This window comes from Saimiri boliviensis, chromosome 2, assembly GCF_048565385.1.
Source record: "Saimiri boliviensis isolate mSaiBol1 chromosome 2, mSaiBol1.pri, whole genome shotgun sequence".
NCBI lineage: Eukaryota > Metazoa > Chordata > Mammalia > Primates > Cebidae > Saimiri > Saimiri boliviensis.
In genome coordinates, this window is record NC_133450.1 from 78,541,635 (window position 1) to 78,552,092 (window position 10,458).

General features: G+C 43.2%; 1 pseudogene; it reads right to left on the reverse strand.

Annotated features, from left to right (window-relative positions):
- Positions 1–5,439: 5,439 nt before the first annotated feature.
- On the reverse strand, positions 5,440–7,147 carry LOC101038023 (CREB-regulated transcription coactivator 1 pseudogene; annotated as a pseudogene).
- Between the last annotated feature and the right edge of the window lie 3,311 nt (positions 7,148–10,458).

Sequence of the window (10,458 nt, forward strand, 5' to 3'; positions counted from 1 at the left end):
TGGAGAACAGATTTCAAAACTATGCCATGGGCTATTCGACTATGAAAGGATGACACAAACAAGACAACAACCTAAGAAATAAAGAGATGTTGCTGGTAGTGCCTTCCCTGCCTTCATCGTGAGTCCTCTTGCTCTGCCAGTCCCATGTTGGTGTTCCCACAGGATTCTGTTTTCCTTTCCCTCATCTACATTCATCTACATCCATCTACATCCAAGGTCTTAAGGACTATTCACCTATCGATTCCTGTCTTCAATTAAGATTGTTTTCCTGTGCTGAAATTTTTATCTCCACTTGCCAGGTAGGTTTTTTTGTTTTGTTTTGTTTTGTTTTAATTAACAGCCTTATTGAGGCAAAATTCACTTACAATGAACATCACATACTTGAAGGGTACTATTGGATATATGTGATATATGTTTACAGCTGGAAAATAATGACCATGATCAAGATAATGAACATAACCATTACCTCCAAGTTTCCATGTGCCTGTTTGTAATTCCTTTTACTGCTCCTTCACATCCCCAGGGAAACACCAACCTGATTTCACTATAGATTATTTTATATATTCTCCAATTATATAAGGAAATGATTCAGTATGTACTCTTTGTTGTCTGGCTTCTTCCATTCAGCTTAATTATTCTGAGATTCATTCATGTTGTGGGAATCAATAATCCATCTCATTTAATTTCTTAGTAGCATTCCATTTGTGGATATACCACAGTTTGTTTATCTAATCACTTGATGATGGACATTTAAGTCGTTTCTAGTTTATGGCTATTACAAGCAGAGCTGCTGTGAAGATTTTGTGTACAAATATTTGTATGATTTCCCTCTTAGATAAATACCTAGGTGTGGAATATTTAACTTTTAAATAAACTCTAAAACTGCTTTTCAAAATGGTTGCACCTAAATTACATTTCTACCAGTAGCATCTAAGTTGCAGTTGCTTCCACATCCTTGTCAAAACTTGGTTAGGCTAGTCTTCTTATTTTTAGCCATTCTAGTAGGCTTTCTTCCTTAATTCAGGGCATCCTTAATCTTCTCTGAATCATAGCAGCCTCTTACTCTCTGTCTTCTTCCATCCCTTGTCTGTATGCTATACTTTAAGAACCTGTTCGGGTCTGCGATGTCTTCCCACATTTCTTGTCACCCAAAAAACTATCACCTTCCACAGAATTTGCCACTGTCTCTTTGGCACCACATCCAGATTCCACAACAGACATACCTTGGAGGGGCTCCTATTCCTGTACTTACCATTTTACCCATCCCACTGCACTGTAATGGTTTTATACCTGTTTCCTACCACAGATTGTTATCTTGAAGTCAAGGGCTAGGTTTTATTCATCTTTTCATGCCCAACTCTTTTTACACTCAGCACAGAGCCTGACACATAAAAAGTACCTATTTTTTTTCGGAAGGATGGAGTGAAAGAAACCCCTAAGTCTCCATTTAAGGTGAACTTGATATTTCTAATTATTACAAGACTCTTCAAAAAATATCTAATGATTTGAGGATATGCCCTATAACCAATTTTATCTACACAATGAATAATGATGTTTTCTTTTCCTGTTTTCATTTTCAAAAGATGAATTTACTATTCATCATGTTAGCTGAGAAATTTATTCTCATAAAAGGGGTGGCTACATGGATTATTATTTTCATATATATATATATATATATATTTATACATGCATACACACAAATACACACACACACACATACCCCACACACATTTGCAGTTTTTCAATGTGTCCTCTTGTTTACTGGAACATTTAGTCAATAAGACAGTCAATAAGATCTTTTATTTCTTTTACTAAAGAGACAGGGTCTCACTCTGTCACTGAGACTTGAGTGCAGTGGCATCATCAGAGCTCACTGCAGACTTGACCTTGTGAGCTCAAGCGATCCTCCCACCTCAATTTCTTCCCCTCCACCTCAAGTAGCTAGGACTACAGATGCACACCACCACACCTGGCTAATTTAGTAAGATCATTTTTTAACTCAATTTATTCTTTTCTCAGTGTTACAGTTGTTGTCTTTAAATAATATATCTAAATATTACAGATTTTTGTATGAAAATTCATATTAAAAGTGGGAAAGAAAAGACAAAGTTAAACACAGCATTGCCTCAAGTACATTGTAATTCCCAGCAACTGTTATTAAAAGTTTTTGCTTTATTAAGGGACAGTGAGTTATACCACAATTCAAAGTGAAGTTTAAAATAAGGTGATCAAATAGCTTCTCTTTCTTTAATAATGTCTTCCCTTCGTGAAAGTACTATTTAAAGTGCAATACGATATTCATATTTCTGAGAAATAAACCAGAAAAGGCCACTAGCAAGAGATGATTACACATGATATTTCCATTAAGAATTCCCATTTCTTTCAAGTTTCAGATCTACAATTTAAGCACTTACAACTCAGGGGAAAAAAGAATTCTAGGGTTGCTCAGCCCAAGTTTGCAGCATGAAGCAGGACTGTTGTGTGGATGCCCCAGGGACCTCTACAAAAGCCTCGTAACTGGAGCTCAGGAATACTTACTACCACTCCCTACTGGGACTGAAACACAAACTGTTGAAGTGAAGTAAGGTAGATGGAACAGAATAAAGGGGATTATTTTACATCACTCTTTCATAGTGTTCATCTTTCCTTTTGCTAAGTCAGGTATCAATAGCTAGCTGATGTTTAATTTTTTTTTTTTTTTTTACTATGTATGTGTGTGTGTATGTATATGTAACATGCCCATCTCAGGCTTCACCAGCCAGTAAGCACAAATTTTTAAGATCTAAATCTCATTAGCTTATATTTAACTGCATACACCATCCCACTCCAGGGTAACTGGACTTGTTATGGCTTATTATTTTATTTTAAGAGACAGGCTTTTGCTTAGTCGCCCAGACTGGAGTGCAGTAGTACAATTATAGCTCACTGCAGCCTCAGCTCCTGGGCTCAAGCAATCCTCCCACCTTGGTCTTCCAAAGCACTGGAGTAAATAGGCAAGAACCCCTGTGACTGGCCTGCTTTTCAATCTCGTACTCAGCATTTCCTGGGGACTCTGAAGCCTTGCCCTGATGTTTCTAGAAAGAGTCTGTTAGGTTTCTAGAATATGGCTCTACTCTCTACTACTGTTGCCTGAATCCTGCAGGAATTGAACATTAGCTGTTCTTCATGTCAATGAAACTGGAAGCCTACCTCAAGCCCTGATGCCAAAGATCCTAATCACCACTCTTGCAAAGTCAGAAGAAGAGGGTGGAAGGCAAGATTTCCTGCAGAAATGCAGCTTGAGCCTCAAAATAGTACAGCAATTAGTAATCCAGCTCTTTCTTTCCCTCTAGGTGGTAGATCTGAGCCGGGATCACTAGCCCATAGACAAGCAGTTCCTCACAGTTCTGAGAGTGGAAATCTGCTCACATCACTATAACAGTGACAATCTCTTCATTAGCTGAGGTTTAAAGTACTGTGCCAGACATGCCTAGGGCAATACTTTTGAAGAAAAATGGGGAAAATTGCTTCATTTTCAGTTTGGAAAGGAAGAACAAGATTACATGAATAGTTCTCATGTATTTAGAGATATATTATCCTTTCAAGGTACATGTATGCATGCACACATGAACACACACTGCCACTGTAACTAGATGCAGCAGATTAGAGATGGCAGCAAATTCCTTCACAGGCTTCTTATGGAGAGGTGAGGGATATTTGCCCTTCCCGTGAATCTAGGCTGGCCTTGAGTGTTTCACCAATAGAGTATAGGGCAAGTGAATCAATGTCAGATGTGAGCCTAGCCTTTAAGAGAACTGGTAGACACTGCCTTGGCTTCTTTGAGCACTGTGCCTGACTAGCATCTTGCTTGAGAAACTTTGTGGAGAAGCTCTGAGCCTACATGGAGAGGAAGAGGACTGGGGCATGTGGAGTGAAGCCCGTGAACACTCCAGCCCAGCTCAGTCACCAGTTGGATACAAGGGACCCCAGTCAACTCCACTTGATGCAAAGAAATCAGCCAATTCTTGACCTATGTAAAATGATCCTTGTTTTAACTTATCAAATTTGGGAATACCCTATCATGCAACATTAGATTCCTGGAGCCCTAGTTAAGTACAAATATTATGGGATCCTCCAGGCTGTGTTAAGAACTCCCATCCCCTCCCCGCCTTTTCATGATCTCAGCTCACTGCAACCTCTGCCTCCCGGGTTCAAGAAATTCTCCTGCCTTAGCCTCCCGAGTAGCTGGGACTACAGGCACACACCACCATGCCCAGCTAATTTTTGTATTTTTAGTAGAGACAGGGTTTCATCGTGTTGGCCAGGATAGTCTCGATCTCATGACCTAGTAATCTGCCTGCCTCGGTTTCCCAAAGTGCTGGGATTACAGGTGTAAGCCGCTGCTTCCGGCCCCCATCCTCTTTTAAGAGCAGTTCTGCATCTGATCCTTCTCTCCAGACTCTACACTGGTTGCAAATCTGTGGAGACCTTGAGAACAACCAGCCTCATTAGATGAGTTTCAAGTTTTCCCCTACTAGATTCCATTACTACCTGCACAGGGGTACACTCAAAATATGGAGCTCCATTCTCTGCCAAGCCAGGACACCCTGTTATATGTACTTTACCAGTTGCCATGATTGCTATTTTAATGTTTTAAAAAAGGTTAGAAGATGAGGTTTGAGCAGGAGAAAAAAGTACATCTTTTCAAAGTTTTTCTTAGCATTTGAGGGGACGGAATTATTCAAGGATGGGAAGTACGAGAATAATTATATTACTTTAGAGTTCCTTTTTTCTTTGTAATTAATCATTATGTTTTGTCTTCCCCAAAGCTCACATCCTAAGCCCTGTGCTGCATTTCGGAATAAATCTCAAAGTTCTCAATTATTAGTATCTGTTAGAACTGTTTTCTCATTTTCTCTTTCTCTTTCCCTGCTAAAATTAGCGTTCCTACCGGGGCTCTGTAGTTAACGTAGTACACCCTTCGAGCTCTGAGTCACATGCCAAGAACACCTTTTCTGCCTGGCTCCCAGGGTGTCTGCATTGATGTACTATGCTGAGGACATCAATATGATGTTCAGTGATGCATAATCGTTTCTATTCTAAGGGATACATTTGACTGTTTATAGACCAGCAAGAAACAGCCCGCTATTTATTTATTTATTTATTGCCATCAAAATAGTGTTTATTTCAGTTTTCCTCTGCCCAGTTGTCTGGCGCCTCCTCCTTGGGATGGCGTGTGGGGCTCACTCTCTGTCTGATCACGGGCTGGGGGTGGCGGATGGGTTGGGGGACCGGGAACCGAGGAAGGCAGTAAGAGCTGGACAAACAGTGGGAAAATGCACTGCGGCCCACAGCGCTGGCGAACCCCGCGCACCTCTCCCCAGAGCCTGCCAGCCACACCAGGAGCCGACACTTCCCGAGTCTTACAGGGGACCACAGCTCAAGCCTGGGGGCTGGGGGCTAGGGAGCCGATGCAGGGAGGGTCATGGGGTCGATCTTCAGTTCATCCAGGGGAAACTGGCTGTCGGAGTGGAAGCTGACGTCGCTGACCCCGGCCACAGAGCTAGTCAGTTCTTTAGGGAGGCTGGGGGGCGGGAAGGATGGGGGGGAAACTCTCCCGTCACTGTGAGGATGACGTCGGGGATGCCACTGTGGCTGGCGTTGCCCAGCTGCTACGAGTCCCGCAGGCTCCCGTGGCTGCCCGTGAGGCCCATCAAGGCCACCTGCGCGTAGTTGAGCGTGGAGCCGGGACTGTGCCGGCTGCTGGAGCTGATGGTGTTCATCATGTTGAACTGCTTCAGCTGGTGGGACAGAGCCTTGGCCTGCCTGGCCGCCATCTGCTTCTCGAGTACGCGTCCCCAAACACGCTGCACAGGGTGGAAGTGTGTTGCGGGGAGCTCCCCGGGGAGAAGCCTTGATTGGAGACTGGCGAGGTGAGAGACTGGTTGGCCTGGGAGCCGACGCCCAGGCGATGTCGATCCCCATCGATGGCTATCCGGGGTCCTCTGGGGGAGACTGGGGGAGAGAGGACGGTACCCTGACCACGAGCGGGGGTGGCTGTGGCCCAAGACTCAGGCTGGCGCTGGGCAACAGGGGGCCGCGGGGGTGGGGGCGCCAGGTGGACTAACGCCTGCAGGGGTGGTGGGCGGCGGCTGCTGGAAGCCCGCCTGGGTGAAGAAAGCGTAGGGCAGCTGCTGCTCCAGAGACAGGGCATCCATGGCCACGGCCTGAGTGATGGGTGCCAGTGGGGACACGGTGGGAGATGCCTGCTGACGCCTCGTCTGTGTGCTCAGGGACAGGGGCCGACGCCGGCTGGGCGGTGCTGAAGGACCCAGGTGTGCTCATCCCCTGGCCGGCGCCGCCGATGCCCAGGTGCGTCAGGCTGGCCGCTAGGTTGCCGGTGCTGCTGGAGCCGCTCAGCGCGGGGAAGGTGGGCTCCTCGGGGTCCAGCGGGGTCGGGAGCGGGGAGAGGAAGTGGATGTTGGTCAGGTCAGGCACGGAGCCCCCCGTGTTGTGGGTGGCGGAGATCAGGGCTGTAGTGTTTTCCTGGTCGGCGGATGTGAAGATGTTGATTCCGGGGACCTCACAGGACTTGGGCCTAGACCCGGTCTTCTTGGAGTCCCACGCTCGCTTGGACAGGTTTTTGTCTGCGTCTGATGTGGTCTCTTCCGTTCCTCGGTCGTTTAACAGTAAGACCGTTTTCTCGTGTCCGTCCCGTGACCCACTGGTAAAAGATTCTGGCTGTATGGGCGTCATTGTGCTCTGGTGCAGGGCGGAGTCAGAATTGGTCCTTCTCCAGCTGGCGTCCGCGGGTGGCGAGAGGTACGCGGTGCAGCAGGGGCAGCTGTCGGCCTGCGGTCCGTGTTTGTCCACTGACAGGGGCCGGCGGTGCCGGGTGGTCCAGGCCCGAGGATTGGAAGGGGGTCTGGAAGGGCAGGTCCATGGTGCCACTCTCAGTCTGGGCCACATTGGGCACGGACTCGCTGTAGTAGCGGCCGCGGCTCGGGCCCAGTTGCAGGTACTGGGATTTCCGGAGCTGGAGCCTCGCGGCCCACGTCGGGCTCAGGTCCTTCATGACCCCCTCGAAGGCGGGTGTCTCCTCCGCCTGCTTCTGATTGTGCAGTGCGATCTTCTTGCGGAATTTCCACGGATTGTTTGAAGTCGCCATTTTCTCGCTGCCGCCTCCTCCTCCTCCCGACAAAATGAATGTGGTTAAGATGCTTCTAGATTTCTGGCATAGATGCCTGTGAGCAGTGATCAGCTAAGTTTAGGTGTGGCTTACAGCAGGTAGGAACTCACCGAATCTCAGATTCTCAGATGACCTTTTCATCTGGGCAGGAAGACAACTTTTCTTAGCTGGGCAAAACTAAGAAGAGTTCAGAAATTTGATGTGTCAGATTCATTTATCTGAATCGGGGGTTAATTATTTTTTTGTCTTCTCAAATCAATTTGCAGGGTATTAGCCAAAGCCCATAAAAGAAATCAAACTGAATGAGGAAGAATTGAATGCATTCATTAGGACTTGTTCGTAGTTATACAAATACTAGGGTGGCTGTAGGATTTATAATATAGATGAGGACACTTTAAGAGTGCAAGGAAGCACTACTAATAATTACACCAGGATGGCAGGTGTATAGGCTTGGACAGTACTAGGCAAACAGGGATGCATTTCCACCCTTGAAATAGCCCAAGTCAAGTTGTCTTAAGGCAATAAAGGAAATTGACTGGCTTGAATAACAAGAAATGCAAAGTTTAGATGGGCTTTGAAGCTGCTCAACCGGTTTCTTTTAATGTCTCTATTTTGCCTTCTGGAGGGTAGATTTTTTAAAAATAAATATTTTCCTAGGAATCAGACTGAGAATATGGTAGGTTTATCTCAAGACTGGTTCTTCTTGTGGTCATAGGTTGATGCCAGTAGCGGTTGGCCTGTTTCGTTTTTCACATTCAGCAACAGAAAGAACACCTCAGTCCCAGTGTTCTAAGCAACAATTGCAAGGGACAGACACATCAGTGCCTATTGTTACAACTGACAAGGAAGTGGAATGTCTTGTTTGGCATCAACCAACAAGGGCTCACCATTGGAGCTCTGAGTGGGTTTAGTTTCTTTCAAGTACTCAGGACAGTTTGGGGATGAGTGATTTTTTTTTTCATGAAAATTTTGGGTAATGTTTAAAAAAAAAAAAGAGTGGCAATGAATACTGGATAGGTAAGCAGCAAAAATCTGCTCTATCGGAAACAAACCTGAAATTTAATACAGTGACTTTCTTGATGCTGTGAAAGTTAAAAGAGGGGGACTCTCATGTCATACTTTCTACATGTAAATGCAGGTTTTACCCTTAACAACCATGTAACCTTGTACCAGTAATTTAAGTTTCATTTCTCCAAACTGTAAAATGTGAATAATGCTAATAACTGCCTTACATGTTTGCTATGAGATTAAACAAGACAATACATACAAAGTGCTTATGACACTTATGACAGAGCCTATCATATTGTCAGAGCTTAATATATGTTAGCCTCTATTGCAACAGTCGTTGAAGTGGTTGTTTTAGCAGGATGTTCATGAGAATGTATGAGGAAATTCTAAGAAATTAGCAGTAAAGAAATGCATGTAGTTAGTTGAGGGATAAATAATGAAGGCAGGAATAACAGCTGAAGGAACTAGGGTGTAAGGGCTGCATCCAGGAGAGAAGAATGATCCCAAGTAAGTAGATGAGTAGAGTTGGGGTCCAGAAAATGTAAAATGATTCCCATCCAAGATGAGTCTCTCATTTTTAAACATCACAGCAGACTCTCTCAGGATCCTTTTCTAATGTTTCATGGTGAAGAAATTCTCCCTTATATTAAAGATAAATCTGTGGTTGTCACATAAGCCCGTTTTATGTCTTTACACAGGATAAAACATAGGTAAAGGTTTTAGAGACATGGGGAGCTGAGATGGAGCTTTAGAGATGTTGCAGCAGAAAAGTGACAAGGCTTAGTGACATCCATTTCTTAGTGACAGGGAGAAAAGGGTAGAGTCAGATGCAGGTCCGTGATAGTGGGCATGAAAGATGAGGGAGACAATGGTATCTGTGACAGAGAAGGGGGAGAGGTTGGTCTGCTAGATAAGGAGTTGGATTTATAAATATAAGGTGGTGGCATTACCAAGCCTTTGACAATAAAATCAGAATGGTGCCAGAATAGTAAAGAAGATATTTTCTCTTCTCTGTCCTCTCCTAGATAAGTAGGATGCTAAAAAAAGTTGGGATGGGGGGGACAGAAAAAAGATGTTACCGTTACAGCTTACAGCAACCTGTACCCATTGTGGCAAGGTTTATTCATTAGAAATACATAAAAAATGGATATAATGCAGTCCTGCTTTTTGGTTTGAGTGTAGGAGTGGCAGGTGGTAGTAATGGTTGGCTTTTCTTTGCCTTACAGGGGCTTTTATAACAAAAATGGCAGTTTGCCCCAGTCATCACTCTAGTGAGTCTTCTGTCTTACAAATGCAGTATAAATAATTCACAACAACTACATATGTGCAGCAATTTTGCTTTCCTGTGTTTTCCTATAAATTTTATGTGGGATTGGGTTTGAGTAGACTCTTGTATTTAAAATAGTTATATTTTCTCATGATTGATTTCACTAAAAGACTAACTAGATTATCCACGTTTTGGCTGTTTACTAATATAGCTGAATTAAAGATAAGTACTCCAAAAATTAAATACATTTTAATTACACAAAGTTATATGAGGTTTTATAAGTACTTAATTTAACTTGCTATACACATAGCACCAGGTAATCTTTTTGCATTGAAAACAATGAGGAATAAGAATCCATTGTTGAAGTTTGTACTTCAACAAACTTCAACAATGGAAAATTGAAATTCTAGGGAGAATAGTGTCCCACTTAAAAGAGATAATATGAAAATAATGTTTGTTTCTTGTGTTTTTGCTCTCCAAACACACGCACACTTAGCTTGTGAGACCAGTTATAGATTTTTCACATAGAACCATTATCTCCATCATCAAATTGATGGCAAATAACATGCTTTTTTTTTTTTTTTTTTTTTTGGCAAATGGTAGTTTCTCAAAGATAATTGCAACTGAATGAATGAATGAGTAAATAAATAAGTGTATCTATTATACTTGAGAAAATCAATTCAGAGTCCTGAATTTGTTCATGAGAAGCATCAAAATAGTATGTGTATTGATGTAAAGTTATGGACATAATAAAGTTACATTTTGTATTATAAGCTATATCGGACCCTGATTTATTACTATGTTTAAGAATTTAATTCTTGCTTAACTACTTGACCTACTACTGTTCGCTAGTCTCAATTATTTAACAGCTTAAACTGACACTTAATAAGTATGTAAATGGAAGGCACCTTAATGTAATACAGGTATCTTCCTAAGTGCCAATTATATGCCTCAACATTCCCTTCAATTTGAATGTGTTAGTAAGAATCTAATTACACTGGTTTATAGCTGATGG